Source organism: Chrysemys picta, chromosome 14, assembly GCF_011386835.1.
Source record: "Chrysemys picta bellii isolate R12L10 chromosome 14, ASM1138683v2, whole genome shotgun sequence".
Taxonomy (NCBI): Eukaryota; Metazoa; Chordata; order Testudines; family Emydidae; genus Chrysemys; species Chrysemys picta.
The window spans coordinates 26171454-26194486 of NC_088804.1; the positions used below are offsets into that span (position 1 = coordinate 26171454).

Consider the following 23033-nt stretch of genomic DNA (forward strand, 5'->3'; position numbering starts at 1 on the left):
CCTACTGGATTGTTGACTAGTAAGAGCCTGATTTTAAAAGCCTGGAATAAAATTTCCACCAATGGCTTTGTGGAATTTGCACATCTCCATGTCTTTCATTTAATGCTCTTTTGTTATTTTTTATAAAAGGATCTACATGCGACAAACTAGGGAAGTTGTTGCATTGTTAAGAATCTGAACTTGCTTCTAAATTTAAAATAACCAGAATGTCAAAGTACGTGAAAATTTTCAAGATGCTAGGCTGGAGGCAAATCCATTTTCCTCCACTAAGCTACTCCTCCACATCTCTGTAACATTTGAACTTGTTTCTGCATGAATAAGGAATCTGTCTGGATAACAGTATCTTAACTTTATCTGATATGCTTCTTGGTTGAATTGCTACCTCACTACTATATACCTAATCCAGCAGAGCAATTTATGTCTCTCCTTTTCCAGTGGTGTTGTGTTGCTTTTTCTGTTGACTGTGTGTTAAACCTTCAGGCTATAATTCAGTATTTAACTCAGTCCTGGAGAATTCCTTGCTATCATCTTCAGCGACAAGTGGTTGCAGTTTTCATAATCACAAACACAAAAATGTAGCTGAGAAAATAGTTATGTGACTTCAAACCTACATGAGGAGCATCTTGACATTTAAATCCAATTACCCTTTTCCTTTCCTGATGAGAATATGATCTCAACCTGTGGAAAATTCTACTAGACAAATATATCTTATCCCCCGGCTCCTAAAAACTTTTCAACACCACTTTTGGTGTTTTGCATTCTCTTCTTTATCAGTCATTTTTTATGAAACAAAGGGCCACAGGTGTGTAATAACTAATAGGCAGTGCCAAAAAGTCCATAAAAATTCTGTTTGAAAAGTCGTCATAGAACTAGGATCTGTTCCCTAGTTGAAATCATTAATTGGAGAACTGGAATAAACTCTAAGCTAAAACAGAATGCTGTTCTTTGTAATAAATTAAACTGTCAATCACTCAAAGCACCCTTAATATCACACTATTTCCCCAAGCTCTTAAATTACAGGCTGAATTTCATTTATCAGCCTGCTGTATATGGAACAGGATTAATTAAACTCATTTCAGTATTACAGTAAAGTTCCATTTCTCTCAGTACTAAAGAATAATTGACTCCAAATGAATTGGAAAGTGGGTAAGTAATTGTAGTTATTATTCTGATGTAAATATTAGTTCTCTTCTGACATTTCAAAAGATTTAGTGGAGGCACTTTTGTGATAACACAGATCATTACTTTAGCTAAAAAAGGAGAGAGAGCATGTGGAAAGCAAAATTATAATAATTAGTTTACGTACCTGAAAATACCTGTGTCATTTATTTTCATATAGTTATATGCCCTGCAAAAACTTTCATTAAATGTAGCTCTTGATTTATGGCACCAAGTGTGTTGCATTAAAGTCAATGTAATATATCCTGTTTCTCTGGAAATATTTCAGAGTTAATACGAGTTCTAATATTGGAACAAGAATTACTGGAAGGCTTCTCTCAGAGATACAGTCACAATACTGCCAGTCTTTTACAGTTAAGATCAGTTTATTGACGTTACTGATGTGTAATTATAATAAAATACAATAATAAGAAAAATTCTTGACACAGTGATATCTCCTATTAACTGGACAACCAGATTCACTCAGACAAGAAATTATCATACAATCAAGATAAATAGCAGCTTTCATGGCATTAAGAATTGGGGGTATCCTGAAACATCACCTAAACACTGACCATCAGTGGTTCCTTCATAACATGGGTCAACAGATTTGAAGGATTAGGGCCAATAATGTCAACATTAACAGCCTAAACTTAAACCTCTAAATCAGGGGCAGGCAAACTACGGTCCGGGGACCGCATCTGGCCAGATGTTTTAATTTGGCCCTTAATCTGGCCCGATGTTTTAATCTGGCCCTTGAGCTCCCGCTGGGGAGTGGGGTTGGGGGCTTGCCCCGCTCCGCACGGCTCCCAGAAGCAGTGGCATGTCCCCCCTCCGGCTCCTACATGTAGGGGGAGCCAAGGGGCTCCGCACGCTGTCCCCACAGCTCCCATTGGCCGGGAGCCATGACCCATGGGAGCTACAGGGGTGGTGCCTGCGGACGGGGCAGTGCACAAAGCTGACTGACCGCGCATCCTTGTAGAAGCCAGAGAGGGGGCATGCTGCTGCTTCTGGGAGCTGCTTGAGGTAAGTGCCGCCCAGAGCCTGCACCCTTGACTCACTCCTGCACCCCAACCCTCTGCCCCAGCCCTGATCCCCCTCCTGCCCTCCAAACATTCATGTCCTGCCATACAATTTCCATACCCAGATGTGGCCCTCAGGCCAAAAAGTTTATCCACCTCTGCTCTAAATCCAAATTTAGACTTGTACATAAGTGACCTGATTTTCAAAAATGCTGAGCACTGTTGGCTTTAGTGGGAGCTGTTAGTTGCCCGGCACTTTTGAAAACATTTAACCTATTTAGAAGCCAAGTATGGATCTAGGAGCCTAACTTTGTGCTTCTATTATTGAAAATCTTGGTGCAAAGCTTTGTTGTCACAGAATGAGAGTGACCACCTAAACCAGACAAAAATAACTAAAGACCAGGTAGCTGAGGTAATACTTCTTAGCGGATCAACGTCTGTTGGTGGAAGGCACAGGTTTTTCTCAAGAAGAGCTCCGTGGATCTCAAAAGTTTGAATCTTCCACCAATAGAAGTTGATCCAATAAAAGATATTACTTCACCCACTTTGTCTCTCTCATATCCTGGGACCAACATGGGTACAACAGTACTTCAAACAATCCCACTATGATTACAATCCCTCATTGTTGCCACCCATTCTCTTACTCCTCATTGTGTCCTCCACTCATACACCTCCTGTCACCTACATCCCTCCTTTTGCTGCTACTATCAATTCTGCCACTACTTTTCTCCTTCTTGTTCCCAGTCCTCCTTGTTTTTTTCACCTCTAGCCTCCACCTTCTCTTGCCTCCGGTGACTTTGGCACTAACGTTGGTCATCCTTCCATCCTCATCCTTTCCACCTCCCTAATCCTTTTCTGACACCATGTCCACCATCCCCATACTTCCCCTACTCCTTCAGGGACACTTGCCCCATCCTTAAAAAGACCACTGCCATCTACAACATTTTCATTCCCATTCTTTTCACCTCCTTTGCACTCATTGAAACCTGGATCCCCCCTCACATTTTCCTAGCTCTCTCTCTCTCTCTAATTCTCTCTCTCTCTCTTCGCCAACAAAAACAAGCCTACTAGTTCTGGCTCACCAATACCTGGAGTTTTGGTCAAGTCTGGATTGACATTTTCTGCTACCAATTTGTCTCATTTTAATCATTACATGCATGGGATGGGGTATTAGCAGAAAGCATCCAAATAAAATAAAAACAGAGACAGAAATGGAGAAGAAAGTAAAAGTCATTATGAAGTGACTGATAAAACTTCCATGATGAGAAAAGAAAGAATAAAATCAAACCAAGAGCTGATCATTTAAAGTGAGTGAAATATGCAGCATGTTGAGTAAAACTAAATGATCTCATGAACAATCTAAAATCCTGTGACAATGGATCAATCTCTACATGAATGTGAAAACCTATTGACCATGTGACTCTCATAAGCTTGGAGAAAGGTTTATGGAAGTCTTCTATAAAATCTGTGGAATACTTTTGAGAGCAGTGTACAATTGCCAGTATGAAGAGCAAAGAAAAGTGAACATGTATTATTTTTCCTGTTAACAGTCCCAGAAAAAAAACCAAAGTAAAATATAACAAAAGAAAGGCTGAAAAGTAACATCAGGAAACTCATCACGCTGACCATGCAGTAAACAAAGGTTAGCTTGGTAGGCAACCTTCAGATGAACAAAAGTCACCATTTAAACCTACCCACATTTCAGTGTGATAAGAAAAGATGAAAGCCAATATTTTCAGACATGGTCTCCAATTTGAGCAGCAAAATCAGTGCTACCTTGGACATGTTTCGCCTAAATAACAAATATTTACTGATGGCAGATCTGATATGATGGGGGTGGGTAGATCTCTTTGATCATGTAGCCCAACCACCTAATTCATGTAGAAAGGACCTCTTTCCATAAGCTTTTTTTAAACTTTCCCTAAGGACATCTAGTAATTGTGCTCTCACAATCTCACTACAATTTCTGACTGACCTTACTACCAAAACATTCTTCATAATACCTACGCTAGTTTATCCATCCTGAGCTTTAGCCCACTACTCCTACTGCATAGGCAATACAAAATTTAAGCCAGCAATAGGCCCAAACCAAAACCCCAGATACAAGCATTTCCAAGCTTTGGAAGAGTTCAACTCCAGACGGGACTGGACTTTATTTTATGGGATGCTCGACCTTGGATCTGCACACCTGAGATATTTGGAAAAATTTGGATATGGAACTGAACTATGCAGGTCTGGGTGATGTTTTATATAAATGAAATTGTGAGGTTATATGATAGGAGTATCATTGCCCAGCAGCTGGAATGCAGAAGTGGTAGACAAGAATAGAACCCTGGACTTCTGACTGAGGGCACCAGCTGTCTGAGCTTAGGTAAGTCACTTAATCGCTGTGTCTAAAAGTTTCCCCATCTGTAAAACAGGAATACCACCACCCAGCTTTGTAAAACAAATAAAGGCAGTATGTAACATCAAAATATATTATACTATCAACTCCATAATAACTATATGTATTATTAATATTAAAATAATTATATGAGAAGGGAAAAGCAAACCGGCCTTCAGTTGGAGTAACTGATAAGGATACTATTGCAACCTGAAAAATGCATTCGAGTCTTCCATCTACCAGTGGTCTATGGGTAACAAGCTCAGCTAAACTCCCAGAGAGGAGGAAAAAAACCCAAGAATGCCCAGAATAGCTTCAATCCAATAAAAATGGGAAGGGAACTATTTTAATTTTTCAAATAATGTTGTATTATTAAATTAAAGCAGTATTGGAACCAGAATATGTCTTCCCATTTGATTAAAATCTATTGATAACTCAAATATTAAATATGTTTAAAACTGTGCAAAAACTGATACTTGAAAAAAATTCTATATGGACTCTGAACCATGAATTATTTATGAGTTCCAATTTTTCACAGTGCTGACTTCTGATGTTACAGGTTAGCAACTAGAATCTTTATGGCTAGACACTATTTTCCAACCTAATAACTCCAAGAATAGTAATTCACAGTTATTTCTTTGTGTGAATGTTCCTCTAGCAGAAAGAGCGTACGTGTGTGTGTGTGTGTGTGTGTGTGTGTGTGTGTGTGTGTGTGTGTGTGCGCGTGAGAGAGAGAGAATCCAAATGATTGAAGGGTATCTTTTGTGTCTGATTATACACATTAGTCAATGCCAAGTATGAAATTGACAAAGAAAGTGCAGTGGAGATTGTAAGGCACCATCTTACAGATCCATTATTACATTAATGACATAGTTAAGGTTAATCACATTGTTTTAAATTTTCATTGCATAAAGGATTCAGGATAATCTTCAGACTGTAGTCAAAGGGATAGGTTTAATAATGCCTGGCAGGCTTCTTTCTTTTGTAGTTACATTTTGTGATCTTCACTCTAGTGACACCTCATTACCCAAATTTAAATTTCATCAAGCTCACACTCATAATGATCTTTGATCTAATTGTTGGCGGGGGAAGGAGGGGTTCCTTTTCTATCTAGTTTTCAGATTTTTCTCTATTTCCTTCTTTGGTGCCACAATTGATTGGCAGCACGACTGCAATACTAGATACGATCTCTCTGTCTTTCCTCTACATGACCCATCAGACCCTGTCATTAACTATTACACTCCTATTACCCTCAAGCACATAAGACAATATTATAAATTCTATTTAGCCCAAACACAAAAAGGAACAGTCCTTTTCCTTTTGCCTTCAGAAAGATGTGAGCTGAACAAATTAGTAGGTAAAGGGCAATGATTCATTTATATACTTATTTCAAAGTACAATTTTAAATCTGCCTTTTAAAAATTAAATGCCAGAATCCTTCCAGCAACAGAGGAGTATCATTCCCAAAGGTTTATAAGGACCATTCTATCTTTCAAAACCCATTTTATTATTCTTTAGCACAAATCTGAACTGGTCAAGTCAGCATTTGAAATGAGTTTCTGGCTCAATGTGCATTGCTAACTCCGAAAGAAAGCTGATTTCAGGAAGTGAAAGGCAAAAGCATCTAATCACAGCTTAGCTACCAAAAGGGTCATAGTCACTATGAAAAGAATTCAGAGTATAAGGCAGCCTGCCCAGTGGCATGCTGGAGTACATTGCACTATGAACTTAAAAAACCCAGCATGCAATTCATTTAAAGGTGGTGGTAGTTGTTTTTTGCAGAGGGTGGGGGATTCCAGGACACTTTTTTTTTTTTTAAGTAATGCTGTTTGGTCTAAAGGAGGCTGATTTTACTAACAGAAAATGGGGGGGAAATCTTTTCTGAAACTCTGTGTAAACTATGTTTTGCCATTTGGGCTATAAGGGGGACATTTTCAAAAATGCCTATCAGCACAAGCCCCAATAACTTGGAAGTTTTCTCCTAAATATCTCAGGAGCTTGTGAATCTCTCTTACTATGTTTTTAGCTGTCTACTGTTCTAAATATAGAACTGATAACTTTTCATTAAAGGTTCATTGTTCTATTGCCTGACATTTACTATTTTAAACTGTGATCAGGTAAAAAAAACCTTGCTATGGCTTCTAGTATGACACACAAGACCAACAGCCATTTTCTCAGAACTTCAAGCATTGCAACACACACAGCCTAATTACATGCACATCCAAGAGTCCTTGAACAAATTTCTTTCTGGTTATTTTGAGAAACATCCTTGAATTAATATGGTGCATTCCATATTGCTCTGCAGAGAACTTTCTCAAGGAGTGCCAGAAGGCAGCATATGAGGATTGTGTATCCAACTAAGCATCCACCTTGGCCAAGCAAGAATAAAACAAAATTGTGCAGATGAATTTACTCTTAAAACAGTATTTCATAGACTGATGTTCTGAAGATATAAAATTCTACTAATGTTAGCATCTGCAATCTATTATAAGATATGATTGCTTGGCTTGAACACAAAAACTGCCTGAGATAGAGAGCTCCTATAATATTTAGAATACAAAACAGTCCAAAATAATATGCTCTGTGCAGTTATTATTTTATGCATAACAAAAAAAAGTGGTGATTCAGTAACAGCCCAACAGAAATCCCTGACAGTTTACTAGAAAGTCCGAGTTTTAAGTCTTGATCCATGGTAGGCTTATCTGCACTTAAAGCTTGCTGCATGCTCTCTGCCCAAAACCACAGAGAGTTTGCACTCAGTCACTGGCAAGTCACAGATTAAAAGAGAAAAGATGGAGAAGAGAAGAGCACTCAGCTACTTTGTAACCTATCAGTTATTTCAGACTTTCATAAAATTGCACCAAATAAATATGTTATTAAGATCATATGGTTACACATCCCTGCCCTGCTTCTCAGGGCAATTTAAAAAATCTTAACTCTAGTTTCAGACTTTGGGCAAGCAGGAAGAGAGGGACAGAAAGCAATATCTTTTAAAAACAAGCAATGGCAAGGAAATAGTCACAGGTTATTTGTATCCCTCTCCACAAAGCCTCTGATTTAGAACCATGCCAGTTGAGGAGATACAAAAATACAAACCACCCATAACCCCAGGGGGCAGAGACAGCCGGAGGATGTGCTGATTCAAAGCATCTCCTGGGCACCTGTACTGCCAGCTCCTGGGAAAGCCCAGACAGATTCTGAAGTTGGGGTTGAGCAGTGTTACTAGTATAGTGTTACTAGAACTCAGCAGGAACTGATTTTCCCATCCTTTGAGAATTTTTGAGATATCAAAAAAAAAAATTCCGGTCCTGAATGGGAACAAAAATTCAAAGTCTCAAAAATTTTCACAAACCACTAATCCAAAAAAAATTTCTGATTGGGTGAATTGAAATGTTTCATTTTGATAATTTCAAAACATTTTATTCTGATATTGATCCTTAATTTTTTATACCTATTTTTAGTATACGTTTTCTAAAATTTCAAAACAAAAAGTAATTTCAAACTGAAAAATAAAACGATTTTGTTTAGAAAATGTCAAAAGTTCTGTTTAAAAACTTCCCCCCCACCCGCCAACATTTTTTTCAAATTTGGAAATTTGTTGAAACCACAGGTTCAGTTTTGACAAATGGGATTTTCTGATGAAAAAAAAGGTCTCACTGGAAAATTCCCAACCAGTTCTAGTTACTATGTTCTCCTCACTCCTGGGTGACTCCCCCCATTAGCAACGCTGCCACTATTGGTGCAAAGATTCACACCAGTGCCTGAAGGGAGAAATCTGGCCCTTACGCTCTCTGGAATCCCATGTTTGAAGGCCAGCAGGGTTATCTACCATTCCTTAGCAGGTAAACTGAGCACTACACCAACTATATTAAAAACCAAAGTCCTTTTATCTATACATAATTACTGTGGAACTGAATTTTAAACCCAGTCTCTATTTGTACAGCAACAAAATTTGTAGTTGCAAAAATCAATTAGACATCTAATTGCGTAATTGAATTTGCAGATCTGGTGGGAAGGCATTTAAATCTTATTTGCCTCCCCAAAAAATCTCAGACCCCAAAATAGATGTTCTGTTGAAGGTCCATTAAAAATCAAGCCCAACAAACCCAATGACTCTTTTTGGAAGGTTAAAGGTGATGTCTGGGCCCCATTGAAATCAATGGGAGTTTTGTCATTGACTTCAGTGGGGTTAGGATTTCATGGTAGCAATTTACCTCCATACCACTGGACAAAACTTTTCTCCTCACAACACTATTTTGGGGTGCACGAGTTCTCTAGATTTCTATGCTTCCCTTCACCCCAGCAGACTAAAGACATAAAGCAGTGTAATTATAATTAAGATTTTTTGAGAAGGCATATGTTCCTCAGTGTTGTTTCAGCAATTTTTTAAAATTTAATTCAACATTTTGACTGCTAATATACATATGTGAAATCTGATAATCCAGATGGTGCAGAATTATCCTGGAGGACCAAAATGGTTGAGCCTTACTTACTACTCACACCAAAGCTTGTTTTGTGGGTTTTATTTCAATGAAAAATATATAAGATTGCTGCAGCACCCACAGTTCATTATGTGGCTGTTTCGTTCTTTTAAGTGTGCAGATTTTTAATTTTATTTGAGTCTATTTAGAAGTTTATTATGCTACAACTAGATAATTCTACTACCCAGTTCATTACTCTATTTATACTCATACTGGACTACATAGGGGCCTTAACCAACAGATGACTATAGGCAGGGCTGGTGCAACCACTAGGCGAACTAGGCGGTCGCCTAGGGTGCCAAGTGGTTGGGGGCGTCCAAGATTTTTCCTCCCTCTCCTCCCTTCCCCTCACACAGAGTGCGGCGTGGCTCCTTGGGCGCCTGACCTGATTTAGCTGCTCCCATTGGCCTCCAGCAGGCAGAGTCCCTCCCCAGCTCCCCCCCCCCTTGCCTCAGCGGCACGTCGCCAGCACGCTGCAGGGGAGGGGCTGTGTGCTCCGCAGCCTGTTTGTTTTGGCTCCATGTGGAGCCAGTGGCTGGAGCGGCATGGTGGTAAGGGGAGTCCTGGGGGGGCTGTCCGGGGGCGGGGGAGGGTTGGATGGGTCGGGAGTTCTGGGGGGGAGGTCTCTGAGGGGGCGGGGAGTGGTTGGATGGGGCGTGGGAGTCCCGGGGGTCTGTCTGGGGGTGGGGGTGTGGATAAGGTTTGGGGCAGCCAGGGGACAGGTAGGGGGTAGGGTGCTAGGGGGGCAGATAGGGTGGGAGGGTCCCAGGAGGGGGCAGCCAGGAGACAAGGAGCGGGGGGGGATTGGACATTCGGGGGGGGCGGGAAGTGGGAGGGAGTGGATGGGGCTCTCCCCCCCATCCTATTTTTTGATTGTTGAAATATGGTAACCCTAAAAAAACGGTGCCCTGGCTTGGCAGGGAGGAGCTGCCTTCCGGAGGCACCGGAGAGCCAGAGCGTCGGCTTGCGGGGGTGGTGAGCCCCAGCCATGGAGGAGCCAGCGTGGCACAGGGGGGCAGCAGCCCTGCAAAGGCGGTGGCACTACTAGCAGGGAGCAGCCATGCCCCCAGCCCTCCTGCCCAGGCTGTGGCCTGGCGCGCCCTCCCCCCCTCCCGCCTCCCGCACCCTAGGGGCTCCTGCAGGCTGCAGCAGTTGCATGTAGTCGGCGGCCCCCATGCACCCCCTGGCTCCCCCCTCACCGTTCTCGGGCTCTGCAGCTCCCAGGCATGTGAACTACCAGGGTGCAGGACCCTGAGCCTACTCTGGGAGGGCCAGTGGCAGTGGAGGCTCACACTCCCAGGATCCACAGTGCCCGAACGTGGCAGGGGGGGAGCTGGGAGGCGCACAGGGGCTGCCACCCACATGCATCCACTGCAGGAGCCCCTGGGGGGTGCCTGCATCCACTGCAGGCGCACCCCTGGCTTACCCCTTACCACGCTCAGGTTTTGCGGCTTCCAGGCGTGTGAGCCGCCGCTGCCCCTCCCGGAACAGGCTCAGGGCCCTGCGCCCCAGCGGTGGTTCACATGCCCGGGAGCCGCAGAGCCCGAGCATGATGAGGGGGCAGCCAGGGGGCGCATGGGGAGCCTGCATGCGCTGCAGCCTGTAGGAGCCCCCAGGGGGGTGCCCGGCCGCAGCCTGGGCAGGAGGGGCGGGGGGGGCACAGTTGCTCCCTGCTAGCCGCATCACCGCTTTTGCAGGGCTGCTGCCCTCCTGCGCCGCGCCGGCTCCTCCATGGCTGGGGCTCGCCGCCCCCACCGCAAGCCGATTCTTTGGCTCTCCCGTGCTTCCAGAAGGCGGCTCCTACCTGCCTAACTGCTGCAGCGGCCCAAGCCCGGCAAAGCCAGTGGGTGGACTCGGGGCAGGGTGGGGTGAGAAGGACTTGGGGGGGGGGGGCTGTGCACCCTCCAGGGGAGTTCTGGGTGTGTGGAGGGGGGGAACCTGGTCTGGGGAGCAGCCCCTGGGCACGGCTGGGCCCTGGGCAGGCTGGCCCCTAGGGTCTATAAAGGCTCGTTGGGATTTGCCTCTCAATGAACCGATGTGCAGGTGGGGGGAAGGGCAAGGTGGAAGTTTTGCCTAAGGCACAAAATATCCTTGCACCGGTCTGGCTATAGGCTATTAGTACAAAGGCAAGTAAGGCTTGTTATTTGTCATGGCAAAAACTGGCTAAAGTTATGCATCTGTCAGAGCAAAAGAATGCTCATTCGCTCCATGATCGGGATAAGAATTGGCTTAGGCCCAATTCTGTTTGCATTTATAAATGAGGAGTTATTCCTTAGAAAATAATGGGATTATAAAAGTTATAAAACTGTTATAAGGGCCTTATACAAATCTCATTTAAATCAATAGGCATCTTTCCATTGGCTCCATGGGTTTTAGATCAGTCTCAAAGTGAGACGAGAATTAGGTCCCAGGTTTGGAGGGGGAGGGGGACTGAAAGAAAACTCTTAAAAGTCATGAGCACGACAAATGGACAGCTTTAGGGCTTATCTACGCAAGAAAGTTGCACTGGTTTAACTTTATTTTTAAACCTATATCGTGAACCCATGCAAAAAGCTCTGTGTGGACACTCGTTTCAATTTAAACCAGATTTATTTTGATTTAGTTTACATCACTTAGGAATCTGCTTAAGATAAACCAAATTAAGCATGTCCACACAAGGGTTCACACTAATTTAATTAAGTTGGCTTAAAAAACAATTTAATGCAACTTTCTCATGTATGCAAGACATTAGGCCCAGGTCCAACAAAGGGATTTGCATCGGGAGACCATTAAGCCCCAAGGCCATGTCTTCACTGCAGAGTTAACTCAAGTTATCTATATTTGAGTTACTTCTCTCAAGTTAGCCTAGCTCAAGTGAGAACAGCCATACTACTAAATAACACTTGAGTTGCTGTTACGGCACTGACACTGCATTTATTCATGTGTGACACTAAGACTTCTGGGGACATATCTCAAGGTTCTTTGAGTTGCAGTAAGCTTTGCCACTTTATGAATTCTTTACCATTGAATTGGGAAAGAATTTGTCTGTCCTTTCTAGGAACATGGAGGGGATTATGGAAAGGTATTGGAGGATTAATGGCTCTTGAGTGGAGCTAATCTGCATCCACATTACAGAGTGGTCATGTTAGTAGCTAATGGGTTGTGCTAACCTGAGCTTTAACCTACAACTCCTGATGGGCCAGCCCACTTGAGTTAAAAGCATCACTACATTCAAGGTAAGTGTTTCTGTGTATGGATGAGATTCAAATTAGGGGCAACACTCAAGTTATAACTCAAGCTAACTTTGCAGTTAAGATGAGCTCTAACGAAGATCTAACTACTTCACAGGAAATCCATATGGATGTGCCACACAGATCCCAGTTCAAGATCAGGATCTTAGTAATTAGTAAATAAGCATCTAAAAATGTTGAAACTTGCCTTACTTTCAGGGTCTGGTTCTATTTGTACAGACATTCTCTGAATTTCTAGCACAAGGGAGCAAGGGATAGTGTCGGTGAGGTACAGACTTTCATTGGAGGTGGGCTCAAGTTGAAAAGTTCAGACCCTGATTCAGAATTTCCCCACAGTTCGGGGGGATAGATATGGGGCTAGAACTGTTGATCCATATTATGCTCTGAGCATACACAGGGAGAAGTTAGATAAAAACATAAAATACTCTTGCTGGAAGGTTGCAATGTAACACTACTTTATTTCTTTGAATTCAGAATGATAACACATAAGAACTCAAAAACAAAGAGAGAAAGCAAGTTGCTCCCTAAAACAGAAACACACAAGTCAACCCACCTTACTCTAGGCTGACTTTCTGCAGACTGACTACTCTAGACCCAGATCACATGCTTCCCTAGCCTGCCAGCAGGAACAGAATAAGCCCCAAAGCATTTCAAGTGATACAGTTTTAATACAGTTTTCAACACGCCACAGCCCAGATCTGTTACAGAGAGAGGCCCAGATTGTTCCCAGCATTCAAGGATGGGTGATGCCTGGCTCCAGTGTTCCAGTTTGGATGCTCTACAGCAAAGTAAAGGTGGACTAATTATCACTGATGTGATGGAGAGGATTTGAAGGCCCCTTTGTTAAAATTCTGTCACCATACTTGAAGGTAAACTTGGATGATTTTCCTCCCCTTTCTTCATGCACACAGGCCCCTCGTATGCTGGGGGAAGGTTCCTTATTAAAATACAGTCAGCAGCACACCGCTGTTTATTAATATCCTTACAGCTCTAAAGGTTTTCCTGATGAGGCCCATCTAATCCATTTTAACTGATCTGCCTTTCATTTCTCATCTTTAGCCATGCTGGGTAAAAGATCACATGGATCAGTGTAATTGATGGATTATTGCACAAAATGCCACACCACGGCATCACACTTACAGCTTGATCTTGCACCGCTGTGGCCAATGGGAGCTATGCCATTGACTTCAGTGGAAGCTGAATCAGGCTCAGATACTGCAACATTTTTTTAAAAATAACTGAAAGTGCACACACCAGTGAAGGGAATTAGATTAAGTGAAATATTTCATCAGTGAAGTTTTCTTCAAAGAACAGAGGAAATAGAAAAAAGTTAATTGGACAGAAGAGAATCTGGAGTGGAATATACACAGCACAGAGAGACAAAAAAGGGCAGAATGATACAAAACCTAAATGGTGAACAAAATATGGGAGGTGCAGTGAAAAAGGAGTCTGGCTGTACATGGAGGAGGGCAGCAGAGACCAGAAGGTGAAAAACTGATTAGCTGTTAAATACACAAGTACCTCTGAAATGAAGAGGCAAATGTTTTAGGAGGCAAGAGACAGACTTTTAAAACAGAGATATGATAATGATATGCAGCAGATGAGATGGTTTGAAGTAAATTTGTAAAGAAAAAAAGAGGACGTTCTACAAGAAGAAGAATTAAAAGGGAAATGGGACTGACGGGAGAGAAGAGGTTTCAGAAATTACAAAAGGCACCCAAGTAAAGGGGAAACCACAGGAAGGGATTCAAACGTACAATGCATTTAACACTAGCTGTCCAACATCTGCAATGTCACACATTGATATTTGGTATCCTGGAGCTTTCCCTTTAAACTAAAGGGGAAATCAGTTGGACTTCATATCAGAACTTTGGCTCTGCAGAACACAGCCATAGGCAGCACCTGTAAGTGAAGTTCTTTCGGAAAGGTAAAGGCAGACGGGTAATTTAAGTCATGATCATACAGAAACAAGGTGGGAAGCAATGATTCAGAGCCATCACCCCTTATGTACCACAGTACAACATTTTTCTCTAAATTGATCTCGTGTTTTTTCTTGCCCATCCTCCCCAAGCTACAATACACAGCTAGATTTTTGTTGAAATGACTTTTGAAGTTTATTGGGGAAAAAAACAATATTTTAATTTTTGTGGGGATCAGAGGAAGAGTCACAGGAACCTTAATACGTATAGAGGGGAGACAAAGTAAGAATGCTGGGGTGTGGGGGTCATTCTTACAGCTAGCATTACCTGGTGGAAAATATAGACGTAAATATAGATGAAAATAATGATGTGCCAAACTCTGTTAGCAGTCATACATTCGAGATAATGCTTATAGAATTGAACCATAAGCAAACTCTTTCCCACTAACCATTCTACCCCTTTCCCCCTCCCCAGCCAAAGCAGAAATAAAGATTTCTGACTTCTGTAAATCAGTCTGGCACATCAGGAAAGATCCAGACCTAGCAGTCAGTGGGTGCAACTCCATGAATTCAGAGGAGTTGCACCTACTTATTATAAGCCATGTTCAGACCTGCTGTGGTTCTTCCGAAGGGAAGACAGTATGGATCACCTTCATAGCTCTGCATCAGATGGAGTGGAGTTATCACAACATATTTGCACATAACTCCAGATTATAGTGGGTCAGGGAGGCTGAAAACTGCACCTTGTTGACTTATAACTTGTATGTTTGTTTGAAAGAAAGGACAGCAAATTGGAAGAGGTTTTGATCCCAAGTGGTTCAGTTTTGCAGCAGTTGGTTCTTTCACAGATAAAGGATCTGCCATGGGATAGATTTTCACTGCAGTGCATGAGATATTATGTATATACATTCCTTGTTTTGTGAAGGGGAAGGTCCCTGCCCAACCTGATAGAAGCAGATGTCAAGTGTTCACAATATCCCTTATTATTTCTGATTCTAGGGGCCAGATTCAGCCCTGGTATCAGCAAGTGCAGTTTCCATTCTTGCCAGGGAGCCATTTACACTACATTTGAATTTGTACACAGAAATGCAGATTTATTGGCATGCTGCACAGATATACAATGCATTAGCACCAACCCTGGTAGTTAAATCTCAGCAGTATCACCATACTCCTGTAAACAGAGAAATAGGGTAGGCAGATATTGCTAAGGCTGGGATGGGAGAAGTGATAGGGAAGGAAATTGCGAGTTTTTAAGCCCAATTCCCAGTCCCAAAGTATACAGTAATTGCACTTTGCTCAAGAAAATGAGAACAAAAGATAAATTAGAAATAAATATTACTAAGGCAAAGAAGTCTGCCTTCATGTATTAAATACTAATTCCTTGGAAATACAATGTTCAGGAGGAATCCTACTTTAACATAAAAGCGATGAATATGTATTGTTGGAGAGTCCCTACCATCTATTTTCACCGAGTTCTCCGTTAAAGACTCTGTAATGACAGTGTAGTACAAAATATTGTGTGCTTGTAGACACTGGGCTGCTACATGCCCTTATGAAAGCCACTAATACACAGACTAGCTTTTGGGCACTATGTGGATTTTAGCACTTGTTAATACAGGGGCAAAAATCTAATTCCAATCAGTTCTGTAAGTCATCAAGTTTGATGGGATTTGTAATAAGTTAGTTGAAGCATCTATTTGCCATTGTCTCCATAAAACAATAAAAAATAGAAACTGATGTGTGGTGGATTTTACATGATAAAGGTCCAAGTACTTGACAATCTCAGATATTCAATTTTATGAACAACAGTAAGGGCATGTCTACACCTACCTCCGGAGCGATCAATCCAGCGGGGGTCGATTTATCACATCTAGTGAAGATGCGATAAATCAACCGCCGAACGCTCTCCTGTCAACTCCGGTACTCCACCAGAGCGAGAAGCGTAGGCGGAGTTGATGGGGGAGCATCAGCAGTCAACTACCACAGTGAAGACACAGTGGTAAGTAGCTCTAAGTACGTCGACTTCAGCTACACTATTTTCTTCGCTGAAGTTGCAAAACTTAGACCGACTTAGCTCGCTCCAGTGTAGACCAGGCCTAAGAGAACAATCGAAGTTGGGGCCATGTGCAGAGTTTGTAATCGACCTGACATGAAAGTGGATTCAGGAGTCATTTAAAACCATAAGCCTACATTTGGAAAACAGTCTCAAAGCTGGGATGATTGTTTTTGCACAGACCTAGTCCTTTCTCCAACAGAGCACATCATTCCTACCTTCCCAGCTGTGCCCTTGTTCCAGACCCCAGAGAGACCGTCCACCCTACTTCATATGTATTCAGGGGGCAGTGACTTAGACCCTTCCTGCTCAGTAGCAGCAAACTGGGAAAGGTCCCCAGTGAAAAAATCTAAGGTCAGGTGAGTGCATGCCTGGTGCCTGAGGGAAGAGAACATCTAAGGGGTTACTCAGAGCAGTGGGTTCCTTCTTGCCAAAGCAGATACCAGCCCCTGCAAACAGACCTTGTTAACCCATACAACTCCTATCCCAGCAGGATTTTTCCAGCTCTAAGTAAATGTTCTATTACCTGTCATTCAAGTGATTCTGGCATGGCCTGCTATCATTCCAAAAGTAAACAGCATCACTGTTAAAGCCACTACATGGACAGAATGCCATGGCCCTACCATTGTCCTACTTAATGTATGTGAGGAGACCAGACACGAGTAAGTGTTCAATGAGGAACAATCCTGTGTGGAAGGTGAGAGAGACTAGACAAGCTATCTGTCTTTTCCCACACTATTATTCTTTCAAAATGTGAAATGATTTTGATCACCTAAAGCAATGATACAAGGTGTTGCTCAAGTCCCAATCCCTCAGAGAAAATGTCAAAAAAGAGTACAAGTTTAGGCTGCCAGATCTGTCATTTTTTCCATGTTGTATTATTTCACACAGATTTATTAATCCGTGTTAAATATGAACTGAAATCTTTCGGTTGGTGAGGGAGCATCAAAATCAGCGATGAAAACCTTGCAGACTAAGGGAGGCTACCAGCTGTAGAACATTAATGTGATGATGCAGCCATCTCAACCTCTAGAAAGAGCCAGACTATTTCTAAGGTGAACTGCAAAGCTTATTCTGAAACTTTTACATTATTTAAAATTCCATGTAAGTGACAGACCTTCTGCCTAGGGCTAAATCTTAACAGAGAGACACTTTAAAATATTTGAACATGAATCTATGCCTCTCTGTACAAAAGCACTTGTGTACTAAGCCAAGACCTATCCCCCTGCGCACACAGCCTGAGGAAACTGCCTGTGCACCGGGGAGCTTCCTATCCTCAGCCTACCTCCTCATCCCCCCCATCTTCATGGGTTGTGAGGTTGGCCAACAGACAGGGATAGGAAATGGGTTCACCTAACTTGGCTCAGCCCCATAACACTGCGCACATGCGCATACACACACACACACCCCTACCTGCCTTAAGACAAATCTAAGCTTCTTGGTGCATGCAGCTTGCACAACTCCTGTGCATGTTTTGCTCTGTTCTGCTCCCACAGTGAGCATGGCCGAACTATACCAGCTCAACTGCCTTCTGGGCCTTACACAACCCTTATTTTCCACAGGATTTTGGTCTCCTCAACAATTTCATTGTCAAGGTAGTAACTTTCAGCTAGATTTAAAATGAGCATGATACGTGGCAAGACATAACCGTGAAGCATAAACTGCTTTGTTAGGCTCATACAACTCAATAAACATTAAATGTCACTGAAGTTCTTCATGGTCACTAAATGTCATTGAAATCTGCTCAGACATCACCCCTTTCAATCATTTCCGTGCAAAATGGCTTCTACCTCTCTTCTCGACCAACAGAGGATTCAAATAGTTACGTACTTAGAACTTGAAGATAAGCCTCTTAATACAGCCAAATACTGTACTGACCTCCCCCCCTTTTACAGATCTTCAGCTGGCATGTTCTGGATTGTGGCAGCAGGGTCTTGTCCAAAGGTGGCCAAAACCAAAAAGTATTAGCTCATTACCCCACATCAATTGTCAGGCTGAGACCGCTGGCTTAATTCTCCACTGCTGTATACTTTAACAGTCGTTTAAACCTGTGCAAAGTAGGTGGGTGCAAAATACCACCATTCTGATAGTTTAAAACACCCACTTTGCACAGACATCAATGGCCACATAAGATGCAAGGCAGTGAAGAATCAGATCTGTATCTTTAGCTTAATGTATTTGACATGACAACTGAGAAATCCTGAAGCACTTTTTTGGAGCAATCCAAGACCTTTGGCTATTCTGAAGAGATGGAAGACAGAAAGCATGCCTTATAAATGGCTTAAGTGTACGGCAGAAAGACAGGAAATCAAACTGACAAGTGAAAAATTTAAAGTACTGGAACTGGAGATAGGAAGTTAAAGGAAAATTTTGTGATGCTGGACAAGAAAACATGATTAGGTATTAGCAACCACTAGAGAATACAGAAAAAGGCTCTGCAGTCCTGAAGAAAAGGTCCAAACACTTTTTTCCCAGGATCCATAACCATTTCAACTGGATGGAATTTCTTTTGTAGCCTATTAATATTCACTTTTATAGCCCACCAGATCAGGCCCACTGACTGAGGATCTAGTGGGGCAAACACTTCACAGCACATGTCCTACTAAAGCAGCAGCACAGGGATGTCATAGAGCAAAGACTAAGGAGTACTTTCAAAATTGCTCTTAATTAGTGAGCCCACATGCAGCTAAGGAGTAGTGCAGAGCTTCACCTATGATTTGACCAACTGCTGATACTTTATTCTCCTCTACTATCCAATATTATAAAGCATAGACTTCTATGTGTCTGCCATCAGCTGATCTCAATGCACACTATAAACACTGAATGAGCCTTGTCAACACCCTCTGAGGTAATTAAATATTACAATACAAATTTAAAAATGTGGAAATAGAGGCACAGAGAGATTAAGAGACTTGCCCAAGGAAGCGTGTGGCAGAGGCAGGAATAAAACTCAGTTCCTAAAGCTCATCCTTCTGCCTTAACCTCAAGATTGTCTTTTCTACAAGAAGCCAAAAAAAACAGGATTCCTCTGAACCACAATCCCATATGCAGCACACAGTTTTCACATTATTTGATTTTTTTGATCAGCCTTCGTAACTTTAGAAAATTACAGTTTTCAATACTTTTTCCTCCAATAAAGTACAGCTAATAAAACATATTGCAAGTCTACATTTATTAACCTTCTTGTAGCACACACAAATCATAAAACAATTCAGTTACAAGCAATGGATTTACTTGTGTCTTCAGCAGTTGGGAGATATAACTGTATCATAAAATACACTCTAATTTGTTTTCAGAGTTTAATCGTGATCTGTCATTCCACATTTCAGTGGCATTTGGACACTAAGTTTTTGCAATATTAATAACATCATAATCTTCATTAGTATGCAAATCTATACCATCTGACAAGCTCCTGTTCTCTTCCATGAGCTCCTTTGTTGTTGCGGCTTCATGAATTTCATTATGAGACTAGATTATTATCAAACACTGGCAAGGAGGGGGAAGTGGGGAATGGAGAGAATGATGTGGAAATTATAATCTCTTCTTTTAATAATGAATCCAGGTTCATCGTGCAGTTTGTTTTCTCACAACAGATGCTGCTCGTAGAAAATGGAGCAAAATGAAAAAGATTTTTAAACAAGCAATTCTGCAAAGTAACCTTTCCAGCAGATGACACTGGCGGGGCTGGCTGGAGGGAAGAATAGGTTCCCCAGCCCTTTGCCTCATTTAAATTTCAGATGACACCCATGCTTCTTTTTAGTATCTACCCATATGTTTTGGTGATTCATAGCTTCGTTATGCGTGGAGGAAGTGTAAAATAAAAAAATCCCTGCTGTTCAATAACTGGTAGCCATTTTTCTTCCAATTAAATTGAAAGTGAAGGATCCTCAGACTTACAAGTGCAACTAAAATAATTACTGTTTCTTAGAATTGTAATTGCATTTGGAGGGATTTGTTCCTATAGAGATGAACACAGCTCTCCTGATAGGGGCATGCAAACTTTCCTCTCCATCTCAGAACTAAAACCTCTCCATCCTTCTCTAACTATAACTTTTGGCCTGAAGTCTTTTCTCAAGAGTAACTCCTTGAGTGGCTAAGAATTGCACACATCCTGTTGTGCTTGTCACCCTGTCATCCTACCCAGAAACCCAGCCCACTCATTTGTCTCATCGACCTATTATATCTTGTCTTTTAGGTTACATCTACTCTACAAGCTAAGGATGAGATTCCCAGATCACATAGATACCCGTGCTAACTCTTATTTGAGCTAGCGTGCTAAAAAATAGTAGCATGGCTGGAATAGCACAGCCAGTGGTGGCAGCAACATGAGAATAGCCATGTACATCTCCAGGGGATTCAAGCAGGTTTGTATTCAGCATGGTTAGCCCCAGGCTGCTGCTGCTGCCACTGCCCACGTTACTATTTTTAGCATGCTAGCTCAGATAAGAGCTAGCACAAGTATGTCTGCATGAGCTGGGAATCACCCCCGAGCTTGCAGCATAGATGAAGTCTTTGCAGCAGGGCCTATCATTTGTTATGTCTGTACAGCTCCTAGCACAACAGGTCCTACCTGGTTGTGGCCTGTAGGTGCTACAATATAAAAAGGTAAAAGAATAACCTTAATACTGATTTCAATGGGAACTTTGCCAGAGTGAGAACTGCAGGATCAGGACCAGGGTTAGATTACAGCAATCTGGGGCCCTGTACTGCCCACCTGGAATTGGGATAGCCCTCCTAGAGAGCCTGGAGTTTTCTTCCCTTCTTCCCCTCAGGTCTCCCCACCCTTCGGAAGCAGCAGTAGGTCTCCCTCTGGCCTGGGAGTGGATGACAGCAGGGGGCAGTCTAGCTGGATAGGCGCATGAGCAGAGCCTGCTCCACTCAATGTCACCAACTCTGACAATTTTATCAGGATAAGTTCTGGCTTTCTTAAAGGCCCAGCTGCGGGAAGCAAGAGGTTTCAGGAGTATCTCGGCTTCATTTAAAAATATGAGTTTCTAGCAAATGTAACCTAAAGGCTCAGAAACCCAGAAGCCACAAAAGCAGAGTCCCTGACCCCAATGTATTATTTTTTTTCTCTTCTTACCATTCTATGCGAAAAGTCCTCTACCGGGGTGCTGTTGGGGGAGGGGCTATAGAAGAGAGCAGTGGGTTTTGGAGTTAACAACATACTGGGATGGATGAGGCAGTTCACACCTCTCAGAGCTATTCTTTCAGGCAATTTGCAAACTCAGGCAGACATTACTGCTTTGGTTATGGCTTTCCTACATAGGGAAATTTACCAGCAGAACTATACCAGTATAATTATATTGCTATAGTTATGTCAGTACAGATATTCCTTATGTGGACACACTAATTCCAGAATAAAAGTTTCTGTGTGAGAAGTTAAACTGGTATAACAATAGTGGTATAATTATACCAGTATAGTTCTGCTGGTAAATTTCCAAATGTAGACAACACCTTATAGACACAAGTCACATTTTTGTGCTTTTCTTTGTAACCATGACAGCTAGAAACTTTTCTTTCCAATAAATAAATAAATAAATAAATAACTTGAAACTTTACTGCACTTAAGTGGGATGGAATCAATTGGGTTCTATAAAAATCAAATTGGGTCCTATCAAAGTTACTCTAACTCCCCTCCCCATATTATTTAATGAAAAATTGTATTCTTGTTCTGTAATTTTGTGTCATTTTAATTATTTATTAGGTATTATTAATTAGATCATCATTTTCTATTTTAGTCTATAGGGCTTTTCCAGACAGATCCATCTATACAACTGTCCCCAAAAACTTGTGTATTGAAATATACAATACATAGTAATCCAACAAGTGACATTTTCTACCTTGTCTACTGTCTACAACAGCAAATTCTAGTCAGCATTAACTATGACATTACACACTTTCTTTTTTTTTTCATTAAACCATGATACATTTGGTACACACTAGTTATCTAAATTTAATATTTTTAGTGATGTTAACATAACTTTGACTATTAAAACAAATTGCTGGGGAACTTTAATGAAAATGTGGAACTGGAATTAATAATGAAACATGAATTCAGTTCCAATACCTTTCCATGAATAGTGCAATTCGTATTCATACAGAACTACAGCCCACCTATGATGTTTATCACTTACAAAATTCATGCAAAAGATCATACTCTGCAAAGATGACACTTTAAAAAAGCTTAAAAAGCTTGTATCACGTACCAAAAGGAAGTCTGATTTAATATGCCTTTCTCTGTGACCTACAGTATAATAAGATTTCTTTAGCTTTTGTTGTTACTAAAAGTATATGTTAAGTTGTTAATATTTAAAAATGCAAACTATCAGTTTGTTGCTGCATATTAAACATAAAATTTCCAGTTTTCATTCTCTCCAAGTGGGGGGCTGTCAAACTCAAAACTTCAGTCATTCCAAAGTCACACCAAAATTTTTCAGATTTCCCTCTGTTCTTGTCCTAATTAAGAAAAAAACTGTCATTAGGAAGATCTATTTAAAGCTGGTACAGAAATGTGTTTGGACTTTGATTATGGCAATTAAAAAAAAGTGCTATTCAAAGACGGTGCTTTTTTATTATTTAACTAACTTTTCACATTCTTCTAACACATTTTCCTAAGAAGATAGCTATATTAGGTGATAAAAGGTTACTTTTGTCTTTGAAGTTGAAATATGTAACCATTATTTCTTATCTGTCTTGAATTAGAAAGGCTTCAGTATCATATTTTAAAGGACTCATTATCAAAATTCACCAGACTTCATAAAACAAACAAATGCTTCACTTTTTGC

General features: G+C 41.5%; 1 protein-coding gene and 1 long non-coding RNA gene across 8 annotated transcripts in view; one reads left to right on the plus strand and one right to left on the minus strand.

Moving 5' to 3' along the window:
- The window catches only part of CHST8 (carbohydrate sulfotransferase 8), a 278075-nt gene that overhangs the window by 179434 nt on the left and 75608 nt on the right, over positions 1 to 23033 (plus strand). The window lies entirely within an intron of this gene.
- The window catches only part of LOC135975623 (uncharacterized), a 116229-nt gene continuing 112640 nt past the window's right edge, over positions 19445 to 23033 (minus strand). For both annotated transcript variants that reach the window (XR_010592593.1, XR_010592594.1), the window contains exon 4: positions 19445 to 22704. This is a non-coding gene — a long non-coding RNA (uncharacterized LOC135975623). The remainder of the gene's footprint in view (positions 22705 to 23033) is intronic.